The sequence below is a fragment of the Octopus bimaculoides genome, chromosome 2 (genome assembly GCF_046866305.1).
Source record: "Octopus bimaculoides isolate indiv1 chromosome 2, ASM4686630v1, whole genome shotgun sequence".
Lineage (NCBI taxonomy): Eukaryota > Metazoa > Mollusca > Cephalopoda > Octopoda > Octopodidae > Octopus > Octopus bimaculoides.
In genome coordinates this window covers 193588242-193616177 of record NC_142929.1, presented here as the reverse complement: position 1 = coordinate 193616177, position 27936 = coordinate 193588242, and positions in this window count along the sequence as shown.

Sequence of the window (27936 nt, the reverse complement as noted above, 5' to 3'; positions counted from 1 at the left end):
TTCTGCAAATATCGTAGAGGCTTCCACACTAGTTCTTAGTCATCCTATAATTATTTCTAGTTTTTAAATCTTCCTACATTGAATATGCTAACACTATATTGCTACCTATCTATCTATCTATCTATCTATCTATCTATCTATCTATCTATCTATCTATCTATTTATCTATCTATCTATCTGTCTGTCTGTCTGTCTGTCTGCCTGTCTGTCTACTTCGTTTTTTTAATCTTCCGCCATTAAATATGTTAACACTAACTTAATTGTTGTTGTTTTTTAATGCGAATGGCATCTGTGAGTAATTAACTACAGAAATTAACTATAATAACCCTATTTTCTTTATCCCAATATCTCAGTGACATTAGTGGTTGCCATACCCAGATGTTTACTGACCTGATGGTGAAAGGAAGAGGAGAACCAGAATTGGAGGAGGAGGAATTTGGGTTTGAGACTTAAACGCTGTGGCCATAGCAATCGTTATTAACAGTGTCGTCGTCGTCATCGTCGTCGTTGTTGTTTAGCCCCAGGACAACTATGATCCAGGAGACCGAGGGTCAAAAGTACTCCAGTCATGACCATCTAGACTTTTCCAGACACAGTGTATTTCAGACCGCAGCAGTGAATGTACTTTGGTCTTCGAGTTGGTAAGATGTATTTCGAGGGCGGATTTAGCTGCTATTTCTTGCGGGTTAAGTAACTTTGTAGAGTTGTCCTCGTCGGTTGGAAGATTCTTTCTCTTTGTCTCATGAAGGGATCCGCAAGAGCAGAGCTTCACGAGTCTGTTTAGGGACCATAAAGGACTCCAAACAAAGCTGAAGGGAGACCCACGACTCAGACCGCTTTTAGCTCGACACATTGATACTCACCAACATCCTACAACCCACAAATACACGGGAGATAACTCCAGCCATGTTTCAACATATTAGACCTCGTTAGCGTTGTATGCTCTTCACCGCCCTCACTGAAGAAGGAATGGTGACCGAAGCACAAAGATATCGTGATTACATAATATAGACTATAAAACTCTACAATATGTTTAGATAATGAACCGCTCACAGCCGTCGATGTCTACGAATGTATTTTTAAGGAATAGTGAGGTACCCACACGCGTACATTATTCATTTCGGAGCCCTGTTCGTTAACCAAAGTGTTCGTTACACGAGTAATTGAAATACATATAAATATGAGTCATTTGTTCCAAGCCACACTTAAACTCCGTAAAAAAGACATGAAATGAAGCTTTATTTGTCCAGTCATCAAAAGCAAATGCATAAATACATAAATGTATAAGCGCACGCGTGTGTGCGCTTGTGTTTTTCCTTTTGTCTTGCTTTTGTTGATCCATGGTTATGGTTTTAGCAAAAAATATTTTCTATATAAAACATGAAAATGTGCAAGTTATGTAACATTCGTACATGGATGTAAACGGACAGCTTGTGCACGCTCTGCCAGCCACTTCTAAGCGTGCGTAGTCAATTCGTGGTTTGTTGTTCAAATTTAAGTTCATTGGCTAAATATAATTTTCTTCAGAAAAACTATTTGCTGTACAATTTTCCATTGAGCGTACTATTCGTATATACTCTCACAGCGCTTATACGCGTATGTAGTCTACTCGTGGTTCGTTGATCAAATTCCAACTCGTTATTAATTGACTTCAGAAGAAACCGTTCGTTACTCGATTTGTTTGTTTAGAGAACCGTTCGTATATGGGTACCCCATTGTACTAATTGTTTGTTTCTAAAAAGGCATGGTTTTAATGTATATTCTTTCATAATATAGATTTACTTGGCGGGGTAGATGCGCCCAGATCTATTTCTAAGTATCAAAGGAGTAAACGAGATTGTATGACGTTGCAGTTTTATCGATCTTCTACAATCTATGTCAATGTTTGCCATATGGTGCCACTCTGTGATGTCATTTAGCCTCAAACCCAATTTCCTTCAAATGTATTTACGTCTTTTCTTGTTTAAAAAAACTTGCTTTCTTTTTACTGAACGCTTTTCATTTTACGTGGAACATCATAGAAATACTCGCAAGACAAATCAAATCTGTAAACGTATGTATACAATTGTCACAAGGTATGTGAAGGGAGGCAAAAGTTTTGTGTCATACAATATTTCTGATCGATTCGTGCTTTACTGTTTGCGTTACACACACACACACACACACAAAAAGAAGAAACTTACAGGAAGGAGTCACATCAAGTCGATAATCTTTCAATGTTTGTATACAGAAAATGATGAATGGTAAAGTGAAACTAACAGAAATTTAACTTAATAATCGCCAATGGGTTCGTTTATTTTATTATTTACAATATTTGATATTTTTGATTTAATTCTAGATGTGTTTAGGAATAAGAAGATTGTTTTTTTTTTTCTCAGGGCTTAAATAAGAATTTATCAGAACTAGTTTACACACAAAAAAGTGTTTTTTTTTTTTTAAATCTTATAATCTTCTACTTTGGGGAGTTGGTTTCGATAAATTATCTGAAAGTTACTCTTTATATGAGTTTAAAAAGTAATGATCTTCGGAGTGAAGAAGATATAACTGCGGGATTGATAACAAGACTAAAACAATCCAGGAAAATATGAAAATAGATTTAGGTATTCCGAGTATGCAGAACGAATGTGGAAACACTTAAAAGTCATTTGTTAGATCTCATTAAATGGAAATACATCAATTGAATTTTCTTTTCAGTGAAATCTTTTTCAACTTATTTTAGAAACTTTTTCGGAGTGTTTCCAGCTTGAAAAAGAAAACTTTAAAAAGCGAGAAAGAAGTCTTTTAATTATGACTTTTAAAGGCAGCGAACTGGTAAAATTGTTAACAGACCGGACAAAATGCTTAGTGGAATTTCTTCTGGCTTTACGTTCTGAGGTGAAATTTTGCCGAAGTCGACTTTGCCTTTCATCCATTCGGAGCTGATAAAATTGAGTATCAGATAAATATACTGGAAGCGATATAACCGACGACTCCGCACCCCCCATTGCTGGCCTTCAAAATTAAAAAGAATTATTGTCATTGATGTTTAGGGGTCATTTTTTCCCCCTTCTTCTCATTTTCCCTTCTCTTTAGGTTATTTACAACACAAATAAAATACTTCAAAACGGAAAGAAAAAAAATGACGAATTCTTGTATTTCATTTCCGACTATTAACGATTATCTGTTAACTTTCAGTTTAATTTATCATGTTGTTTATCATTTTATATGTTCTGTCGTGGGCGTTTGTTGGTGAATGAAAATGTATTTCTAGGGCTGCATGTAGAAGTAATAAACAACACTTGTAAACATTAATAGAAAATTTATTTACTGCACTTAGTGTTTGCTGTGTTGGTCCTTTATCAAAAACTGTGACAATTACACATCAGGAGAGACATACTACTGGGATCTATGACAATTTAACTGATATAGTAATCTATGGTTGGCTCATCACAACTGGGAAATAGCTGCAATATATTTGTGGTAATCTGCCAATGGCTGGTGGTGAACGGGAATGGTGACACTGAGTGGCTGTCTCAACATTCTGGGATTACCACCAAAAACCACCTTTATATAGCGATGGTTTGTCGCTGATTGGTAGATTAATCGGCCGATCATGTGAAACTACTGTGGCTAGGTCGTGGTATCTAGTCGGCTATCCAGCAATTCGGATTCGAATCCGTTACAAAGGTCGAAAGTAGTGTTAACATTTTGAATAATTGATAAGAGAAAAAATTATCTTTAACAATATTCATTAATTATTCTAAGCTTTATTTATAAACATGTGTATAATTAGTGAAATATATGTTGTGCGAGTGAACCAAAAAAAAAATAATTTCTAATTTTGGTACCAGGCCAGCAGTTTTAAGAGGAAGGGGTAATTTGACTCCTGTATTTGACTGGTACTTTATTTTATCGGCCCCAAAAAGATAAAAGGCTGGATTTGAACTTCTGGAAGAATTTCCTTCTGAACATGTTTATGCTCTAACAACTATGCTGCTTTAAACTAAGAAATATGGGATTGCTAAAAGATGAGACCTGAAATGTTTCTTATAAATTGAACATAGTTGACTGATACAACAGGAATAATGACTTAGGAAAGGTGTTGAGTGTTGAAATGCAATAAATAGGATCCCCCCCCCCACCGCCAAGAATTTAAACTTCGGGGATTATATAGGCTCACCTTGGTGTTCTGGAAAGTTTCATGAAGCATTTAGGCGCGAAAAATTAAACTTTTCCTTTCAACTATCAACTCACATCATTGACTGACGTCACAGATGGTTGGCTGGAGATTATCAAATATAGCACAGCCAGCCACCACCACAGCGTGTGTGTATGCGTGTGCGTGCGTGTGTGTCCGTGTATGTGTATGCGTGTGCGTGCGTGTGTATCCGCGTATGTGTATGCATGTGTATATATGTGGGCACGTGTGTTATGTGTTTGTATGCGCGCGCGAGTGTATGTATGTGTGTGGTTCGGTTAATGGCGTTATCACAGCTGCACCTGGTTTTGAATAAGCATCCATGTTTGAACCGAGTTCGAGTAGTGATAGTGAGAGAGAGAGGATTCCGCGATGTTTGGATGTCTTCCTTCGGTGTCGTCAGCATCATTAATGTCGTCGTCGTCGTCGTCGTCGTTGCTGTTGTCTTTAGAATGTTACTCTTCATTCTGGAAGAAGTCGACTCTCTCTAGTTCTATTCGTCCACAGGCAAGAAAGAGATCACTTCATAATGAACGTAGACTAGGTGGTTTTTTCCACTCAGTGAGTCTGAAGAAACGCTCACAAGATATCAAATTCAAAACTCCAATAGGAAACTGTGAGGCTGGAAGCTGCTGAAAACAACAAATTAAGACCTCCAGCTGTGTGTTTGGCGTTTTGTCAAATGCTGCTTATGGTCGCTGTTGAGTGAGTGAATGAAAATGTATTTCTCAGGTTGCGTGAAGAAGTAACGAACAACTGACAGAAGATTTTGTTATTATAAAAAAAAGCAAGTACTGGAGTCGATTCGTTCGACTAAAAATGCTTCAAGGCGGTGCCCCAGCATGGCCGCAGTCTAATGACTGAAACCAGTAAAAAGATTATATTGGGTCATCCCATAAATAATGCGGTTTTTTAGTACTTATTTTATTTTTCAAAATTAAGATAAAGTTCTTTTTTAATTTAAACTATACTCTCCTTCATTTTCTGCAATGCTCTTCCATTTGTCCGGTAGACTTGCCAGACCCCTCTTCCAAAATTTACTTGTCCGTGACAAAAAATACTCCCCATCCCCTACTGTTCTGACCTCGTCTACAGAATTCATATCTTTTCGGTTTAAATGTTTTTGAAGACTGCGGAATAAATGATAATCAGATGGGGCAGTGTCCGGCGAATATGATGGATGGGTCATTGTTGCCCATTCAAACTGCTCCAGTCTTTGAAATGTCATCCTCACTGTATGTGGCTGAGCTTTTTCCTGATGGGAGAACATCTTTCGTCTTGAAACCAAAGAGGGTCTGTTTTTTTTTTTTTCAAGCACTGACTTAAGCTGTTTATGCTCCTCAAAGTAGATCTTTGTTATCGTTTGGTTTGAGTTTAAAAGTTCAAAGTGGACTAAACTGTTCATATCCCACAACACAGATAACAACACCTTATGTGGGTGAAGACCTTCTTTAGCCTGAGATGCCAGTGTTTCTTTTTTCCCTTACTCGCTGTCTTTGGCGCTTGACATTTTTATAGAGAACCCATTTCTCGTCACCAGTCACTATTCAGTCCAAAAAAAGTTCATTCGTGAGACGCGACAGCAAAGAAGAGAACACATTCACTCACTACATGTGATTAGACTCGGAAAGTTTGTGAGGAACCCATTGACACAATTTGCTGACTTTTCCGATGGCATGCTGGTGTCGATGAATAGTTCTCTGCTAGTTCCTCAACAGTTACGATGGGATTTTGTTCCACCAGGGTTTGCAAGACGTCCTCGTCGAGCTCTACAGATCTTCCAAGACGAGTCTCGTCTTCTAGGCTGTAGTTTCCAGCTTGGAATTTCTGGAACCACTGTTGACACTGGCTTTTGCTTATTGCCCGATCCTCATATACTGCATTAATATTCTTCACACTTTCTGTTGCGTTGTGGCCTTCATTGAACTCCTACAGAAAAACATGCTGATTATGCTCCTTTGTCCCTTCCATTATAGCCTTGAAAAAATAACTGTTAAAATCGAACTGCACTCTTCAAAACTTGCACTAAGAATAAGCACCAGGTAAAATTACTACCTGCTTTTATAGCAAGTTGATGCAGGTAGTTTAACCAGTACCCCTCCAACTTTTAGTTCATGCAACTGAAAAACTGCATTATTTATGGGATGACCCTATATATATATGTGTGTGAGTGTGTGTGTGTGTGTGTGTGTGAGAGAGAGAGAGAGAATGTGTGTGTGTGTGAAGGCGCGTGGCTTCGTGGTTAGGGTATTCGGCTCACGACCGTATGGTCGTGAGTTCAATTCCCGGCGACGCGTTGTATCCTTGAGCAAGACACTTTATTTCACATTGCTCCAGTCCACTCAGCTGGTAAAAATGAGTTGTACCTGTAATTCAAAGGGGGCCAACCTTCTCACATTCTCTGTCACGCTGAATCTCCCTGAGAACTACGTTAAGGGTACGCCTGTGTGTGGAGTACTCAGCCACTTGCACGTTAATTTCACGATCAGGCTGTTCTGTCGATCGGATCAACTGGAACACTCGTCGACGTAAGCGACGGAGGGCCAGTCTTATATCTATATATTCCTAGTTTTCGTCAATGGAGTGCGGCCATGCTGGAGCACCACTGTGAAGTGATTAGTCGAACAAATCACCACTAGTACTTATCTTTTGCAGCCTGGAACTTATTAAACTTATTTATCGGTCTCTTTTTGTCAAACCGTTAAGTAATGGAGGGCAAGGACAGACACAAAGACATACATATACGACGAGTTTCTTTCAGTTTCCTTCTACCAGATCCACTTCTATGGTAGAAGACACTTGCCCAAGGTTCCACGCAGTGGGACTGAACCTAGAATCATGCGGTTAGGAAGCAAATTTCTTATCACACACCCACGCCGGCACCTATCTCTCAAAAATGCTTAAACCTGGATACAATGTTACGGGTTAACTGAAATGACGAGTTTTTATTTCCAGTGGTAACTATTTCAGTTTACGTACAACTGTAATTTTTGGGGGGGGGGAGAGGAGGGGGGAAGGCACGAACGCGAAACATTCTGGTTGCTATCCCCCTCTTAACTACTAAAAAAAGTTAATTGAGTTAAAAATAATCGGGAGAAATTGCCTTCTTGCTGCTAATGTTGCGTGTGAATAAATATTTTAATTCTTTTGCTCTTCCGTACTTTAACGAATAGCTATCGTCACCATTTCGGTGTCGGCGCAACTTGCGGCAGTTCTGTGGCATTTGGTTCTGTGATGGCGATGATGTAAGATTTACAAACTCCTCCGCTTCTGGCAGGCTTTACTCGCAACTTTTTGCAAGTAACTTATTTCGTTAGAAAGAAGAGCAATATCTTCTTAACTATTTAAGGTGAGTTTTTGTTTAATATACTTCACAAAAAATAATACTTTATTTACGGGGCGGGCGATTTATTTCAAGCGACGAACATTTTGGTAAATTCTTGGATCCCTTCTCGAAAACTTTCTTCTATTTTATATTTAGTTTACTAATTTACGTTTCCTATTTTATGGTAACATGTTCCATCTTTTATTCTTTTTCCATTATTAAACATTTTCACATTTGTCGAAAACTTCCCCACACACAACACACACACACGTCTAAAGTTTGTTTTAAATAATATTTATGCATAAAGTAGAAAAAGAGACACATGGGGGTTTCTCTGTCCCTTCCTGTGTCCATTTTTCAAATATTATCAGAAGGGAAGACTCGTTTTTCCTTTTTGCTGATCTTTAAGATAACTTTTCCGAAAAACAATATTTTTTTTTTCCAATTTTGGAGGGTTTGGTCGCTATCATATTATTGACCCCCAAAAGGATGAAAAGCAAAGATGACCTCAGCCAGATTTGAACCAAGCATTTTGTTCGACACGCTTTTCTGATTTAGGGACAAGGCCTGAAACTGCAAGGAGAGTGGGGCTAGTCGATTGCTTCGATCCTAGTATTGCTGGGGTACTTAATTTTATTGACCCTGGAGGAATGAAAGACCAAGTGACTCCGGCGGGATTTAAACTAGAACAAATACCGCAACTGTTTTTTCTGACTTTCTAACGGTTGTGCCCTTTTAATAATAATAATAATAATAATACAGTTTTTGGTGGAAAGTGGTCAGTCTTTTGCATCGAATTATCTTATCGATCCTGAAAGGATGAAAGTCGACTTCGGCAGAATTTTATCTCGGGATGTAAACTTTCGCAAAAAATGACACTAAACATTTTGTCCGACGCACTAACGATTCTACCAACGTGTCGCTTGGCTTTTTGCAATTTATTAAAAATAAAAACTTCCTGATTTTTTTCTTTCTTTCGTATATTTTAACTGGCCATCAGTTCTGAAAATAACCCTTACCATAAAAGAGGTTCCGCAATGTATCTAGGACTATATTATCCAATGTTTCCTCTTTTTTTTTAAGACTGTAAGGTGTTCTTTAAATGATATTCAGCTGTATTTCTAGCATATCGTCCGGTACACGTAGAGGCTCATCGTTTATAATATTTGTCAAGCACTGAACTAAGATGCTTCATCGTAATTAACATTCGTTAATAGACGCAAGATTTTGGTTCCTAATGGCGAGTCTACACGGTCCCTTTAACTGTTAGAAATAGTAGCCAAATCTCACAAATCGCACCATGCAGTCTTGAAAAGAAAGGAAAAGCGCTTTGGATCAGCGGCTGTCAGGGCAGCATGCGACCCTCAAGCATCCTTCGAACGGTCTTCCCTCTAGAAATATAAATTTTTCGATTGAGTTCTGTTTTACTTTTATTTTTTGCTTTGAGCCCCCTAAAAAAATCCAGGTTTTGTATCTAGCCCGGGCATTAAAAAGACTGACAACCACTACTTTTGATAGTCCAGAATATCTCTAAAAGCTGGTGGTCATAGTTAGAAAGGCGTCTTTAACCATAGGTCTACTTGATCAAGGATACCCAACAACAATAGGGTTAGATTCAATAGACAACGCCCTTCTTATACCAAGAGATTCCATTTATTTCTTGTAAAGTTTATTAATTACACCCAGTGACATGTTAATTACGCAGCCAACTTTATTAATCCTGAAGTTAATGACAGATGGTGAAGGCATGCTGTCTGCCCTACCCTCGCTCTATCTACATCAGTTGTGAACCATTTCTAAACCCTTCCCAGTACTTAGAATTTAAATGAGAAGTAGGACATCGTGTGGGAAAGATGGAGAGAGAGAAAAGAGTGTGTGTATAGAGGAAGAGAGAGAGTCAGTGGGTGACAACCATTCCTTCTCGGGATGGAATGAGGTTTCCCATCCTATTAAAATTGACCCCTTGTTTCAGGAGAATAAAATGTTTTTCACATTCTTAGAAACATTGACCTTCCCCCCTTTCTTTCTGTGTGTGTGTGTGTGTGTGTGTGTGTGTATATATATATATATATGCATACACATACACATGTTTAGTGTTGGTTGTTGGAAGAAAGAGTACTCAATACCATAGGAAAGATTGACACTATTTTTATTTTGGTTGAGTCAGTCTCTTGTTGTTCAGGAGTTCCACCTGTGGGTGCACAGGATCTTCAGGTAAGTCATCATCTGCCTGAAGCTCGTGGAGACCCACAGGTGAAACTCAGAGCAGCAAGAGGCTTGTTCGGCCATAAAATTAAAATCTAAACATTGGCTCTTTAATTTTTCAAGCTGGATTGAGCAACCCTCTAATCAAAGGCTTTCCACCCGTGACCATCCTGTTTGTCTTACCCTAACCATTGAGTACCTATGACTATACTTTTCAACGTGCCCTTCTTTAACAAGACAATATAAGTTGAGGGATGTTTGACTACTCATTTCTGCAGGTCAACCGACCACCTGGAAGCTGCTACATTCATTCGACCATTTTCAGTAGACAATGTTTGAATCATTTCATTCACACTGATGATGATCTTGTAATAGGAAAGGCATGAACACCACCACACCAGCTCTCACCCATCAAGGAATATTTCTGATTTAGAATGGAATAACGTTTCCTGTAGTTGAGGACTTTGTTTCAGAACAAAATGCTTTTGGGGTCTGTCCTGTTGCACTCTGCTCTGGACAAGTGTTTTCTATTTTCATGCCAAACTGACCAATGCCATGTGAGAGAATTTGGTAGATAGAAACTGTATTGAAGCTCAGCATGTGTGTGTGTGTGTGTGTGTGTGCATGCAAGCATGTGTGTGTGCGCACGTGTGTGTGTGTTTGTGTATTTGTGTTTGTCTTTCACTTCTTGGCAACCAATGTTGGTTTGTTTACATCTCCATGACCAGCAGTTTGGCAAAAAGGATCCGGTCACCTCAGTGGTCCTCAGCCTGTGGTCTGCAAAGGTAGTACCGTTTGTCTGTGAACATGTTAAGCTGACAGACCTTTCCTGGGGTCCGTGAGAAAACTCATGTAAATAAAAGTGGGGTCCTTGGTAGTGAAAAGGTTGGGAACCACTGGTCAGTTATTTTAGAAAGTTAGAAACCTTGAAGGCACTGCTCCAGCATGGCTGAAATTCAATAACAAAAGAAGAAGTCTATATAACAGACGTCAGCCTGGACAACAGACATTGAATGATGATGCTGATGATGATGGTCTCTCTACACAACTTCACAAATGTCTGTCTTCCCCTCTCTCTCTCTCTCTCTCTCTCTCTCTCTCTCTCTCTCTCTCTCTCTCTCTCTCTCTCTCTCTCTCTCTCACCTCAGCCCCTTATATCAATATTTTTAAGTCCATATTTAAAAATTGACACCATTTCTCAAATTGCTTGAACAGAAATCTGTTGAAATGTTAGGACAACCTCAAAGAAATGGTGTCAGGCTTAACCTCTTTCTAGACTTAATACAAAGAAGACTTTTCCGAGGAAACCTTTTTGTTAATGTCAACAGACATTTGGTGGAGAAGAGAACAATTTTAATCCAGTCTCCAGTCGTCATCTGGTGACATTACTTAGAAAGGTTTGTTAGTGTGAACAAAGCTTACTGTAATGGGACACCATATTGTTCATGTTGGTGATGATGATGATGGTTAGCAGAGAGGAACAAGGATAGCCAACCCCGCCAACCCCTGTATATTATTACCTCATACTTGTTGTTTAGTACTAGTTTCAGCTGATCTCTAATGAAAGATATTCCAGATGTGACCATCCTGTCTTTTATTCAGGCAAACTGTATCAAAGATTGAATATACTTCCTTTTATTTGATGAGAGTAGGGTGTGATTTGAAGGAGATTTTAGTGACTATTTTTAGCAGATCTGGCTACCACTTAGCAGTTCCTATGCTGTCTGAACAGGATTCGTTCCACTTTGGAATAACTTTAGTTTTAAGTAAAAGGGTCACGTTTTTTTAAGTATTATAAAATATTATTTAGTCTGGCACTCTTTGTTGTTGTTGTTGTTGTAAAGGAGGAAGAGGTGGAGGGGGAGGGAAATATTCTCTTTCTAACTGGGCACGGAATTCTTTGCATGTGGTGTAAACTGGGAATCGATCAGGAATTGAAACCTCATTGCTGTTCCAGTTTATCAGAAACTTAAAACTTAACTTTTGCTCATCGTTTTAATAACAACAATAACAATAATAATAATAATAATAATTGTAGCTAATTTGGGTACAAAACCAGAAATCACGAAGGACCCATTACCATTGATTCCAGTGTTTGACTGACATGTTATTCTATTGACCATGGAGGAATGCAGGGCAAAATTGAACTCTAGCTGGAATAGTTTGTCTGTTTCTTTGCCAATTCTATGAGTCCATTGCCTTAAACAATGATGCCGATAATAGTGATGATTAATGATGATAATATTTTGCATTAAACAGTGGTGGTGATGGTGGAATAGTTGTTTGAGTTAGATCAGATTATCTCCAATGTCTCATGTTGTGATGATGATGATGATGATTGTGACCAAATGAAGAAATTCCATTTCTTGCGTTATAGCAACAATTCTAAGACGTTTCCTCAGAGGGATTCCTCTCTTTCTTCTCCTGTGTCAGACAACATTCACTACTCATTCTCTTTCTATCTTTTTTTGTGTTGCTAACAGCAACGACACTTGAAAACCTAACCTTAAACAATTAAAACCTCTTTGCAATTAACATTATTTGCATATTAATTAAAAAGTAAGCTTCTTCAAGTTCATACCTCAAAACCTCTGTGTGTGTGTATATATCTGTATGTATGTCTATGTGTGTGTGAATGCAAAATGCTATTTGAAACTGTTCTGAACATTTTACTCAAAATTTCTCCATCTTTTTTATTCCTTTTCTAAAAACTTTACACAACTTTCATAAATAAGACTCGCTGACCCTCAAACTATTTCTTCCTAACTTTCGAAAATAACTCGGATCCATTTTATTAGTTTACAAACAAATCTGATCTTGTTCTTTCTCTCTCACACTCTCTGTGTGTGTGTGTGTCTGTATGTGTGTGTGTGTGTGTGTGTGTGTGTGTGTGTGTGTGTCTGTGTGTGTGTGTGTCTGTGTGTGTGTGTGTCTGTGTGTGTCTGTGTCTGTGTGTGTGTGTGTGTGTCTGTGTGTGTGTGTCTGTGTGTGTTAAAATGCAATAAAGTTGTGCTTTACACAGCCTTAGTAAGAGTTGTGTTCAAACACCCCTACACACACACTCTTTCTCTCTCTCTCACACACGCACACACACACACACACACACTCTTTCTCTCTCTCTCTCTCACACATGCACACACACACACACACACACTCTTTCTCTCTTTCACACACCTATGCATACCCACCCACACACACTCATAACAGGGTTTGTTTTGGGGTTAGGCTTAGGATTGTATTAAGAAAACTATTTCAGGAACATTTCTGTAAGGATGAATAAATAAGGAATGTTTAATCGGTGCCATTGGAATGGTTAAATGCGATGTAAAAGGAAGAAGTGAAAATTTCTAAGATTTTCACAAGGAACCAGTTTTAGTGCCTTCTGTCAGTAATTACCATTTTATTTTCAACACCTATTCCCATGAGAAAGGTATGAATGCCACAGCACAGATTTCCTATTTCTTAAAACCTGCCAAATCAAAATTAATCAAAACTGGAAAACAATAAGACATGCAGATTTACTGTATCGATAATTGGTTATTCTACTGTTCTGAGTTCTAATTCCATGAGGGTCAACTTTTCAGCTCTCTGTGGTTAATCTATAAACACTTAAGTGGCAAGATGCCAGAGCCATTAGCGTGCGAGGCAAGGTGCTGAGCAGTATTTCATCTGCGTTTACGTTCGGAGTTCAAAAACACACACATTAAGAGATTAGGCCTGACGCTACAGTTCATATTTGTCATTAAGTAAACCAAAAAATGAAAATAAGTAAAAAAAAAAATCAAAAGTATATTCGTTAAATATTTAATTGTTTCAACAAAAGAAATCAAATGTCCAACAGAGATTTGTAATTAAAAACTGCTGAGTTGTTCTCATTTGTTTGGTTTAATTACAAATTATAAATGTTTAAATAGGAATTATAATAGCAATAATTCTCATAATTCTCTTTGGTAAAGGTGTTTTTAGAGCTGTTTGTGTCAAACAATAAGTTTATATAATAATAATGATAATGATGATAATAATAATAATAATAATAATAATAATAATCATCATCATCGTTTAACATCCGCTTTCTATGCTGGCATGGGTTGGACAATCGTTTAGTTAGCATCCATTTTCCATGCTAGCATGGGTTAGATGGTTTGACTGGAACTGGTAAGCTGGAGAGTTGAACCAGGTTCCAGTCTGATTTTGGCTTGGTCTCTATAGTTGGATGTCCTTCTTAACGTCACCCACTCCAAGAGTGTAGTGGGTGCCTTTTACATGCCACTGGCACAGGTACCTTTTATGTGTCACCAGCATTGTCCATGACTACGATTCCACTTGGCCTGATGGAGTCTTCTCAAGCACAGCAAACTGCCAAAGATCTCGGTCATTTGTCATCACCTCCGTGAGACCCAACATTCAAAAATCATGCTTCATCACCTCATCCAATGTCTTCCACCTCTTCCACGGGTTCCCTTCACAGTTAGGGATCAACGTTTCTTTCCTTTGTGCGTCACATGACCATACCAGCATAGTCATCTCTCTTGCACATCACATCTGATGCCTCTTATGCCCAAATTTTCTCTCAAGATGCTTACACTCTGTCATATGTCTGCATTGACATTGCACATCCAGCAGTTACAGCCCATGTTTCACTGCCATGTAGCATGGCTGTCTGGACGCAGGCATCATACAATCTGCCTTTTCCTTTGAGGGACAGGCCCTTTGTCACCAGCAGAGGTAAGAGCTTTCTAAACTTTGCCCAGGCTATTCTTATTCTAGTGGCAATGCTCACAGAGCATCCACCTCTGTTGCTGACTTGGTCACCTAGGAAGTGGAAGCTATCAACTACTTAACGTTTGGTGTCCATGTTGGTCTGAATTGGACGGTTCGACCAGGGCTGGCAAGGCTGGAGAGCTGCACCGAAACCCCGGTCTGTTCTGGCAGGGTTTCTATGGCTGGATGTTCTTACGAGCTCTGTTATGTGGCACCAGCGTGGGTGCTTTCCCCATAGCCCCAGCACAAGACTTTTGCAGGCCAATCATCTTCTCCAGGGGGAGCAGATGTAACACTTCTGCTGTGAAGTACGGGTTTTCTTGAGTACGCATGGGTCTTTTTAATAATAATGGCTTCAAATTTTGGCACAAAGTCCGTAATTTCATGGGTGCGGATAAGTCAATTACGTTACCTCCAGTATGCAACTAGTACTTAATTTTTTGATTCCAAAAGGACAAAAGACAAAGTTGACCTTGGCGGAATTTGAACTTGGTACTTTATTTTATCAACCCTGAAAGCATAAAAGGCAAATTAACTTTGGCAGCATTTGAACTTTGAACATGAAGAACTGGAAGAAACACTATGATTCATTTTATTCAATGCATTAACAATTCTTTATCGGTTTCAATTTTGGCACTGAAATTACTGACTTTGTACCACAATTTGAAACGATTACTACTACTACTACTACTACTACTACTACTTCTACTACACACTGTATTGCTGAACATCTACCATGTTATTTGTGTTCCAGTTCTCCCCTCCCCGACTCCCTACACGATGATGATACCCAATGGACTTTGACAATTTTTGGTGGTTTCCTCTTCCACAATCCTCCACCATTCTTTCTAAACCATTTAGTCACCCTGCAGCAACATTTCTTTCTTTCTTAAGAACTGACTTCAGTGACTCAAAGACAATTCTTTCCAAAGTCTTCCTTAAAGCATTCTCTCTATTTTTCCTCTCTTTTTTTTCTCTCTTCTTTCGCTCTCTTCCCTCTCTCTCTCTGTCTCCTCCCTCTCATGTCTAAAAGCATTAATGACCCTAGAAAGGCTATAATTCCAAACAAAGCAAAGAAGGAACAGGGAAACATGAAACAGGGCCGCATGGGGTTAATAAGTTCATTCTACGACCTCACAGTTATCAATGGATAATATTTCGTTTCAAAGACAAGTGCCGTCCTCTTGAAGAGCTAATTCTACTGATGAGTCAACATGTATGTGATTTCAGGTTCTTGACCAAACTTGCTCTTCCTGGCACTACCATCTCTAAACATTACCACCACTTGTTGTTGTTGTTGTTATTATCAAAGTGGTGAGCTGGCAGAATCGTTAGCACGCTGGGCAAAACACTTAGCGGTATTTCATCTGCAGTAATGGTCTGAGTTCAAATTCTGCCGAGGTTGACTTTGCCTTTCATCCTTTCAGGATTGGTAAAATAAGTACCAGTTGCATACTGGGGTCAGTGTAATCAACTATCCCCCTACCCCAAAATCTCAGGCCTTGTGCCTAGAGCAGAAACGATTGTTATTGTTGTCAGCTGATAATTCTGTCATAGTAGTGTTGTTTTCATTTTCTAATCCAAAACTGATAATTTAAAATTTACATTTGTCCTCATCTTGTTTACATTATTTACATTTGATGGATATTTGTCCTCATCTTGTTTGTTGTTAACCCGTTTCGGCTGATATACCCTCCAGCCTTCATCAGGTGTCTTGGGGAAATTTCGAACCTGAGTCTTCATTCCTAACGTATTTTTCGATGCTATTATTATTATTCAGGTCACTGCCTGGAATCGAACTTGGAATCTTGGCGTTAGTAGCCTGCGCTCTTAACCACTATGTCATATGCTCGTTCCAATATTCTTATTAACAATGCAAATATCGTATTTGAATAATTTACAATTGTAGATAATAATGTAGAACTGGGACCCCTTTTTTGAAAGGTTTTTATTTATAGGTGCAGGCATCTGTGTGTAGTAAGAAGCTTGCTTCCCATTCACAGGAGTCAAGGTTCAGTCCCATTGCATGGCACCTTCTACAACAAACAGCCTTGGGTAGATGAATCCTTTTCAGTGGATTTGGTAGACGGAAACTGAAAGAAGCATGTCATAGATATATAATACTTGTTAGTATGTGTGTGTATTTTATCCCCCCTCACCACCTGACAACTGGTGTTGGTGTGTTTACATCCCTATAACTTAACAGTTTGACAAAAGATACTGATGGAATAAGTATGTAGATTAAAAAAAAAAATACCAGTGTCGGTTTGTTTGACTACAATTCTTCAAGGTGGTGCCCCAGTATGGCCGCAGTCTAATGAGTGAAGCAAGTGAAAGATAAAAAAAAGGAAAGAAAGATATGTATTTTTTAAGGATTATTATATACTCTGCAGGGATTCTCATGAATGTACTGACAAACCCAGATCTAAGTTAAGCGATGTAGGGAAGGAGGTATGTTTTGTAGAAAAAGGGGCTGCTAAATTTGGCACAGCTTCGGTTAGGGGAATATTTGAGAAACACGAAAAGGCCCAGCAAGCAGCTATCATCGTCTAAATACCTTCTCTGTTGTGCTGCTGGCAACAGAAACAGTTTTGGGAGAACTTCTTAAGTATCTCAATTAATGAGTTCAGACGAAGGCGTTTTTAACTGCTATTTAATAACTGAATTTGAATTTAACGACAAAATTTTAAAGAGAAATACTAACATTTTTTTAAAACCTTTCAGTTTTTTGGGGATAAAAGAGAGAAAAATACAATAAAGAAAGAAAAAAAATAGTAGTTTTTTTCCCTTTTTTTTGTTTGTTTGTTAAATGAAGTTGGGAATTGTTTAAAGATGTTTGCAGCTGTTGTACAAGATCTGGCAGTTTTCCACATTAAGTGGGAAAATGAAACCTCGTTTGCTCGTTTATATTATATATTCCTGATTATAAAATAGATTAAAATAGATTTAGAAATGTAGATGTTAGTTTTTGTTTTAGGGTTTTTAGCCAGACCCCTCAAGGGAAAAAACAAAAGCATACACATGCACACACATACAAATACAAGCATATAATGCCTGTAAATGTGTGTATACATACACACATGCAAACTCTGTGTGTGTGTATGTGTGTGTGTGTGTGTGTGTGTGTGTGTGTGTGTATTTATATACATGTGTGGCCGATGCCAGTGCTTCAGACTGGCACCTGTGCCAGTGGCACATGAAAAGCACCATTTGAGTGTTAGGCCTCATAGAGTCAGTGACAGGTGACCAAAACCCTTGGTGATATACCGTGATTGTGGTAACCTGTCAAGCCAAGTGAGACCATTGTTGTGGCTGATGCCAGTGTCCGGCAAAAGAGACTGATAGAATAAGTACCAGGCTTGAAAAATATGCACTGGGGTCAGTTAATTTGACTAAACATTCTTCAATCGGTGCCCCAGTATGGCCACAGTCTAATAAATGAATCAAGTAAAATATATCTTGAGATTTATCGGTAATATTGTTTAGCCCTAGGTCCGTACTGATCAAGCCATGACCATCACATTTATGGATAACTAGAACTTCATTGCCTAATGTGTCTTTATTTTTTTAAGACATTAGGCTGCTATATCTAGCATAGAGACTGGTCTTGCCGTGGCCCAAACGTTAATATCCTGCTTCTGTAGATGAAACTATTTTTTTATGGAATAGACACAATTGTCAAAGACAATGCTGTAGTATTTTGGTTTTACTATAAAAATACCAATTCCATTCACTCTCTCTGCTTTCATTGGTCGTTCTTTAATTCTCAGAAGAATTGAATTACCATCACAGGATGTTTCAGACTTTCTCTAAATATTCTCTGTTTCTTTAATTTAATTCAAGGAATTTAATACATTCTTTTCACTGTGGGAAGCTTCTAGGGTTTCAGTTTAGTCTCATATTATAATCCCTTCTCTCTGGCCTTGACACACTTCAAACTCAATGACTATTTCTATATGCAACAATGACTGTGATAAAGAAGCTTGCTTCCCAACCACATGGTTCCAGGTTCAGTCCCACTGCGTGGCACAATGGGCAAGTGTCTTCTACTATAGCTTCAGGCTAACCAAAGCCCTGTGAGTGGATTTCATATATATATATATATATATATATATATATATATATATATATATATATATATATATGTATAATATATCTGTGTGTCTTTGTGTCTGTGTTTGTTCCCCACCCCCCATCACTGCTTGACGACCAGTGTTGGTGTGGTTCAAAGAAAGAGACCAAAAGAAAAGTACTAGGCTTAAAAAAGAAAAAGGTCCCGGGGTTGATCTGTTCAACTAAAACCTTTCGAGGCAGTGCCCCAGCAGGGCCACAGTCAAAGGGCTGAAACAAGCAAAAGAATAAAAGAATGAATATGTATATATCATCATCATCATCATCACTGTCATCGTCCTTTAACGTCCAGAACTGGTAAGGCCAGGGCCCCACCCCCTGGCTGCATTGTCTGTTTTGGCATGGTTTCTATGACTAGGTGCCCTTCCTAGGTGCCAACCACTCCATAGTATGCACTGGGTGCTTTTAACATGGCATATGTATATATATGTGTGTGTCTTTGCCTCTCTGTTTGTCCCCTACCACTGCTTGACAACTTAGCAGTTCATCAAAAGTGACTGCAATAAACAATGGAAGTGAGCAAGAACATTATAACTTAGTGTGCACATGCAACAGGGTTCAAAGGTCAATCTGTGCAAAGAGGCTTCTGTCTGTGCTCAGTTGCCATAGCAACAGTCCTGGTACTTTTTTTTTTGTTATCAAACCTTGTATGTGTGTGTGTGTGTGTGTGTGTGTGTAGCTTTGTTTTGACACCATGTGATGGTTGTAAACAAGCATCACCCTCATACAAGCAGTGTTATCAGTTTTTAGTGTTTCATGAAAAACATGTCTGGCCATTCCTTGCTTGGGAACAGAGGAATGGCATGAGATGCGCAAAGCAAAGCAAGATACCAGGCAATTACTCAACTGCTCATTCTTAATATATTCTTGACAAATTCAAACATGAATATCTGAGGATTGTGAATTGATGCATTGTGTGGATTACAAGCTCACAGCATCTAAAGGGTGGACGTATTCTCTGATGATGAAATACAACAGAGATCAGCATATTCACATTTGAATCTGCCAGAACTTATCGATACATTACAATAAATGATATATATTACACTCTGTATAAAGCAATGCACCATGCTAGATATGGTGACATGACACACCCCCTCTGATCTTAATAAACTAAGGAACTGGAATGGTTTCCTCCTGTGTCTTTATTGTCGTCTTTACCACTTCTGTCTCTCTACACTTTTAGTTACAAAAAACATCTGCTGCCATGTTTATATCAGACGGTTTCTTTTAGATTCAACAGTTTCCAGTGGAACAAGTTGGTGCTAAATATGAGAACGTCTTACTATATATAGACACTAAAATTACAGGCTTGGTTACTACTCTTTCTGTCGGACTACTGTTCTGTGTCAGGCGAAAGAATATTTCTATCAAGTTTTTTTTTTCTTTTAGAAAAAGAAAATATAGTGTGTGTCTTTCTCTAAGAAGGGTCTTATCTGCAGCATAAGAATTCTTCCCCTCCAACTCTGCACAAATACTAACTGCTTTTTAGTTTTTTATTTTCTGACAGGGTTCTGATAGGGTTAGGTTTTCAACTTGTAACATTATCTTTGCTAACACTGACCTCTGGGTTGCGTTTCTGTTAATGGCTATGGTACACCCACAAAAAACAAAACATTAATGTGTGTCAGGCATGGGATGTAAGCATGGCTGTGTGGGAGGAAGTTTACTTGCTAACCATATGGTTTCAAGTTCAGTTCCACTGTGTGGCACCTTGGACAAGTGTCTTCTTTTACAGGCCAATCAAAGCCTTGTGAGTGGATTTGGTAGATAGAAACTGAAAGAAGCCCATCATATATATATATATATATATATTATTTTGTTTAAAAGAGTTCCAACACTGTCTGTTTTTTATGTTTTATTTATATTCCTGCAGAACTAATGTGGGGTATAGAATATGGAATATACAATATATAATATAATATACAATATACAATATAAAATAAAATAAAATAAATGGCACTATGAAAGAAAGTATTGAATGTAGATGAAATATTGAGTGTTCAATATAAAGGATCAAATATATAAATATATAAATATATAAAGGCGACTCGAGTTTCAGGGCTATTTCCCTTCGTCATGGCCGGTATGACAGACTTTATATATATATATATATATATATATATATATATATATATATATATATATATATATATATATATGCAGGTGGCACAAAAAAGCATCCAGTACACACTGTAAAGTGGTTGGCATTAGGAGGGGGGCATCCAGTCATAGAAACCATGCCAAAACAGACACTGGAGCTGGATGCAGTCCTTGGAACATTTAAGGGAGTGAATTACATAAATGGCCTACAAAGGTCATGGGCTCTGCCCCTGCCGCCAAAAAACCCAGCAAGTAAAGGAAAAAAAAGAGAAAAAGCAAGACCCTCTTCTGGTGACATAATGGAAGGAACTGGAATAAAAACTGAAGAAAAAAAAAATAATCCCAATAAATTCAATTTAATGTTTTAGTCTTAACAATAAACTGCATTGAAGGGAGCCAAGATTGTGGAGGACTTTAATTAAAATCTCTGTTGTAATTTGTTTATTTAACGAGTTTAGATTTGCATCACTACTTCAAAATAATAGAGCCGTTCATAAAATGATGGTTTATTTATAACCTGTGAATGCAGTCAGTTTCTTTGCTAGTTTTGTATGTTCTAAATAAATAAATACATCAAATGAAATACAAAACCATTTTAAAAAGTAAACTATAAGCTCTACATTTGAAATTATCCAAGATTATTATCAACACATGATGAATAGTAGCTAAAAATAACTTGGTTAAATATGATATTTCTGTTATAACAATAGGGAGAGACCATGTTAAACTTCTGTTAAGATTTAGGGGTAGAACTAGCTTCCACAATTTAACTCCTGTGACCGAATATTGGTAGTTCTGCTCTCTTAGAGAAATGAAAGATTTAGTTGAGTTTGTTTCAGACATAACTAGAATGCACACCAGGTTTAATGTTACCTAGTTTAACCTTTTAACATTTAAACTGGCCATATCTGGCCCAAATACTTTATCTGTTTTATGTCCAAACTGGCTGGATCTAGCCTCTCACGCCTACCCTGCAATGTCATTCTAAAAATATACAAACACATCATCGAAATTTGAAAGCTATGAGGTAATTAAAAACTATGTGAATAAATAAGCATCACATTTGACAGAGAAACCTGAATGCTGACGGATTAATGTCACCAATACCTGACCCTCAGTGCCTCTAGCAGAGTATACTGTCTAGACCTGGTTTTTCAATTTCTCTGAGAATAATCCAATATCTTGGGGCATTGCTTCCAACTGCAGAAATTCTTAGGTTGCAGTTTCTTCCACTCTCTCCTCCACTAGCTTTGAAAAACCCTACAAAAACTACCTTTCATAATTAAAACAAGTCCTTAAAAAACAAAACAACAAAACCCCTCTGGTTTCTTTTCTTTTTCGTAAAACATCACCAAACAAAGTTTATTGAGAAAATAAGGAAACCTCTGCATGGTCACTCAGTCAGCTCGAAATAACAACCTATCTCTCTTCTATCATCTTAAAAGGAAAGACATTGAATAATGTACTTCTAGATATACTATGGCTGGGGTGGGGGTGAGTTGTTATGACTGGAACATCTTCAGTCATAAGTCAGCTCAATCAAGGCTGACCTCAGATTAATCAACAAAGGTATGGTATTCATGCCTTTTTCAGTTATGTTAAATCATGTTAAGTGATGTAAACAGCTTCATCTAGGAGAGGAAGCCACACCACTTTAAGGGGAACTCACTTCACTCATGTGATTGGTTTGTTTACTGACCCCACTTTTCTGTGCTAACATGTCTTGGATGGGAATTGATTTTGGGGCAGGGGTTTACAGCTTGATGCTCTTCCTGTCACTAATCCTTTCCTGTTTTCCAAACAAGGGATCTTATTTTTTAAGTGTATCTTTGCAAGTTTTCTATAGCAATTAGAGCCAGCCCTGAAAGTTATGGCATTTTGTATATGAATATGTCTATGTAAACAATGCAATCAAAGATAAGAGAAACTGGGTAATGGGTGTATATGCATATCTCGGGAGTTCTTATTCTTTCTTCAGTTCGACATCCATTAACTATCCACAAATGCATTACTTAAATATTTAGCAGTGTAACACTGTTGGATTGCCGAATTTACATATCAAAGCATATTTCTGGCAACTGCTATCATCATCGTTTAACGTCTGTAGTCCATGCTGGCATGGGTTAGACAGTTTGACCAGGGCTGGCAAGGCTGGAAGGCTGCACCAGACTCCAGTCTGATTTGGCATGGTCTCTACAACTGGATGCCCTTCCTAACGCCAACCACTCTGAGAGTGTAATGGGTGCTTTTATGTGCCACCAGCACAAGTGCCATTTGTGTGACATTGATATCTGCCACGATTGCGATTTTGCTTGGCTTGGTCAGTCTTCTTCTCAAGCAGGACATAATGCCAAAGGTCCTGGTCATTGCTTCCATGAGGCCCAACACTCAAAAGAAGCTCAGCCACTTTGCCTTCGTGAGGCCCAACACTTGAAAGGTGCCTGTATGTGCCACTGGCATGGGTGCCAGTCACGCAACACCAGCATCAGCCAAGGTGTACATATTAATTGCCGGCAGGGACATTGTATTTTGTTTTGCAACCACAATATTCTACCAAAGTACATTAAAGGTTCACAAGTCAAAAGTGTGTCACGGCTTGTGTTAGGAGTGTGTTGTTTCCATTTCTTTTAACTGTATCTCTGCACTTGCTGATCTTTATATTCCACAGGTCTTTGGAAAAGCACACAATGACCCAATCATAAAATCAACATCAGCTGCAACAGTGGCAAGAATAAAATATCATTTGCACGCGCACGCACGCACACACACACACACACACACACGCACACACACACACATTAATATCATTTGCCGCCAACACAGCCATTCTTTAGCTTCTATAGTTTTACTTATTTCAAAAGAAAGTCACACCAGCTTGTCTAATTAACTCATCTTTTTCATGTGCCAGAATCTGACCAACAGTTCAAAGACTAAATGAAAGGTCACAACTAATTCCTGGCCAATTACCCTTAAAAGACGACCTCTCGGAACCTACCAAAATCATCATTTAAAACATTCACTCTTTTGTGCTTTTTTTATAATAACATCCTTACCATTTCCTACTTTAACACATTTTCTTGTTGTCGGGGACATTATCATCTCTCTCTCTCTCTCTCTCCTATACACACATTGCTTTAACCCCCCCCCCCCCACTTCCATTAATAACAGTCAGAGCTGGGTTTCTACGTTAATAATCACAACCTTTGTTAACGGTTGCCTAACTTCCACTTGATATATAAAATGTTATTTTAAGACAGTTCATCATCATCATCATCATCATTTATTTATTTATTAAGATGGCAAGTTGGCAGAATGGTTAGCATGCCAAGCAAGATGCTTAGCAGCATTTCGTCTGTCTTTACGTTCTGAGTTCAAATCCTGCCAAAGTTGTCTTTGCTTTTCATCCTTTCAGGGTTGATGAAATAAGTACCAGTGGAATACTGGGGCTGATGTAATTGACTAGCCCCCCCCCCCCCCAATTTCAGGCCATGTGCCTATAGTAGAAAGGATTATTATTATTATTATCATCATTGTTGTTGCTGTTGTTCTTAAGGCTGACAGAACTGTTAGCATGCTGGACAAAATGCTTAGCAGCATTTCTTGCAGCTTTATATTCTGGGTTCAAATCCCACTGAAGTCAACTTTGCTTTGTATTGTTCTGGGGTCAATAAAGTACCAGTTAAGTGCTGGGGTCAATGTACTCAATTTACCCTCCCCTGGTTTTCAGCCCTTCTGCCCAAATTAAGAATTCCTATTATTATTATTATTATTATTATTATTATTATTCCATCAAGGTCAACTTTGTCTTTGATCTTTCTGGGGTTGATAAAATCAAGTACCAGTTGCGTACTGGGGTTCTTATTGACTTTGCTTTTTAACCAGATGATAAAATAGTTTAACAGTCATATACTGGAGTTGTTCTAATTGATTGCGATCCCATTCTCCTTAGTTTCTGAGATGGTGCTTCAGCTTGAAAAAATTCCTCTTCATCATCATCATCACCATCATTATTCTTATCATCATCACCACCAATAACCCCCTGTGAACAGGGTCGACAGTCTGGTTAGCATTAAACTGCTGCCATCCCCCCACTTTATTTACTTAACCACATTTTGATACATCATATGTTAAATCATTGTTATTGACTTCTATCTTTACCGATTCCATTCCAAATACACCAACCACCACCACCACCAAAATATTTGGTGAGAATGAATCAAACTTAATTTGGTGTGAGAAACAAAAGGAATCGTTCAGAACAATATTAGATAATTACAATGGAGACAACTCATTATGTTAGCGAGCTGTTGTAATTTTCTAGCAATCTCATTAATGTCTTATTCTGCTGCCATCTTTTGTCTTGTAGAATTGTCTGTTGGTCTTTGATTGTAACAGAGAATGGAAGAGAGATGGGTGCCGTGTCATGGCAGTGTAGAATTGTTGTCTTTGACTGAAGTTGTGGGTCTGGCATTAACTGGAAATTTCTGCATGTGACTTTCTCTTCAAACAACAGCAACACTTCAAACAATAGTGAAATGGTGCCACTTGCTGAAGATAGAGTCACATTCAGAACTCAAGTTTAACAATAATACATGGCTTGAACTAGATAAAAATTGTGTGTATGTTGGTGTGTGGATTGTGTGTGTGTGTGTGTTTGTGCAGATGTGTGTGTAAGTTGCTTTGTGTGTGTGTATTGGTGTGTGTTTTGGTGCATGTGTGTGTTGGGGTCAGAGGGGAAGTCACAATAAAGCAGAAACTATAGTGAATCCCTAATCCAGAAAGGAAAGGAAATGGGTGTCTTTGAGAGAGGATCATCAGAATCAATCACATCAAAGTATTTTCAAATCCAAACATGAAACATCTCACCATTCTCTCCAGATCTTCCTTCCTTCAGCTACACGTGGGCCACACTGCAGTCAATGACATCCGGCCATTTTCTTTCAGATGTTAGACATTGTAGAATGAAATCCCATTTTAGACTAAACTCTGAAGACATTACAAGTGTCACAACCGACCATTCCATTGAAATTTATATTATTTAATCACAAACAATTGACCCTTTTCCTAGGTAAGAGGGAGTAGTGGGGTTGGTATTCTATTTTCACTGAACATTACTGATTTCTATGGCTACCGTAATGTCTACAGCTCTGCTTATACATGTCACTCAGCTATTTCATGGCTTGCGTTGAATCTACTCAGAATGTTACATTCCATATTTTAGAGAGTTAGTCAGAAAAGAAGTTGTTTTCTGGTGTAAACATCTTTTAAATTCCGAGTGGGGTGGAGTTTGTTGTGGCGACTAAAATTAGAGAATGTGTCATGCAGAGAGAAGATGACTTTTCTTTGAGTAACAGAAAGAAAAACAAACAAACAAAGCAAAATAAAAGGCAGCAGAATAATATTGGTGAGTCATGGTTGTAAGTTTTTGTGAGAAAATATCTCAAGTGGAATCAAGACATTTTTAAATACTTTAAGTACCAAACGATGACGACGAAAGGATGGGGTGGGGGTGGGGTTGTTGTTATGACGAGGGAGCTGGATTGGTTGGTAGAAGTGCTTCAGCATCGGTCAAAATGGTTTATCTTTTGTCGTTTATTTTTTACTTGTTTCGGTCATTAGACTGCGGCCATGCTGGGGCACTGCCTTGAGGAATTGGCCCCAGGACTTATTTTTCTTTTTTCAAGCCTGGTACTTATTCTATTGATCTATTTTGCTGAACTGCTAAGTTACAAGGATGTAAACAAACCAACACCAGTTATCAAGTGGCAGTGGGGGGAGGGCAAACACAGACAAAAAGACACACACATACACGCACGCACACACACAATAGGCTTCTTTCAGTTTCTGTCTACCAAATCCACTCACAAGGCATTGGTTAGCGCGAGGTCATAGTAGAAGACACTTGTCCAAGGGGCCATGCACTCATGCCTATTTGAAATATCTGTGCAGGCAGGCTCTTTATGTTCTGAGTTCAAATCCTGCTGAGATTAACTTGTATTTTATCAACACCAGGGTCGATAAAATAAGATATCAGTAAACTGCTGGGGGTTGATATAATTCTGCAGCTCCCTCTGCACTTAAAATTCATGGCCCCCTACCTTAACCAGAAATCCCCATTTATTTATTTATTTCATATTGTTAATCAGGTTGTCCATGAGGGAGTCATACTATGTGATTGGGGTGGCCGGACCATAGTCAACTGCTACAAAGGTAAAGGTGATACCTTAGACAGGAATAATTACAGATTCATCAAACTACAGGGCCAGGTGATGAAAGTCACAGAAAGGGTCATAGCTCAATTAATTAGGGAGAGAATTAGCATAGATGAGATGTAGTTCAGATTTGTGTCAGGCAGGAGCACAACTAATGCTGTATTCCTAGTTAGGCAACTCCAGGAGAAATATCTAACCAAAAATAGAAGAACATTCTACTTTTTGTTGATATGGAGAAACCTTTGACAGAAGTGTTTCAGACACCAACAGCATTCATTCCATTCATTGATTTATTGGGATCAGGGCTGACCCAATAGTCACCCTTCCCCTTGTTAGCATTTGGAACACGTTGATGTTTCCTGCCATCATTTCTGAAGAAGATCAAAACTTCATCTTCTGGACACAAGCAGCATTTCTAAAAGAGAATCAAAAATGAAAGATTCAACTGTTTGGGACAACCAAAGAATCATGACTCCCTCCCCACCCACCCATACAATAATACCTTTTGTGTGCTGTCTCAAGTGAAGAAATGGTAAAATTTTAATGTCTCAGATGAATGTCCATGATTACCCTGAGCTCTGCAATTTAAAGATCCACCATTTGTTTGTGGTTCCAAGAAGTTCAAGTCTTGACTTGCCCCTTCTCTAGAGTAAAGCAGGGCTGTACCAACCTCACTCTCTTTCTCTTTGCTTCCTGAACTGAGATGAGTGCGGGTACCTCAGAGAGAACAACCATGTACCTCACCATTCTGTGAAGTACCTGTCTCACAATGGCATTATGCTGGGTAATGTCCCTTGCCTCCTCTTGAAACAGCCACTGGGGGGTTGACTTTCCTCCACATATCATCATCATCATCATCATCATCATCATCATCATCATTCAGACATCTTTCATTCTGCCAAAGGACTGCACCAGGTTCCATGATCACTTCTGGCATGGTCTCTACTGCTGGATGCCCTTCCTAATGCCAACCACTTTACAGAGGGTACCAAGTATTTCTTGAGTGGTACTGGCACTTGTGG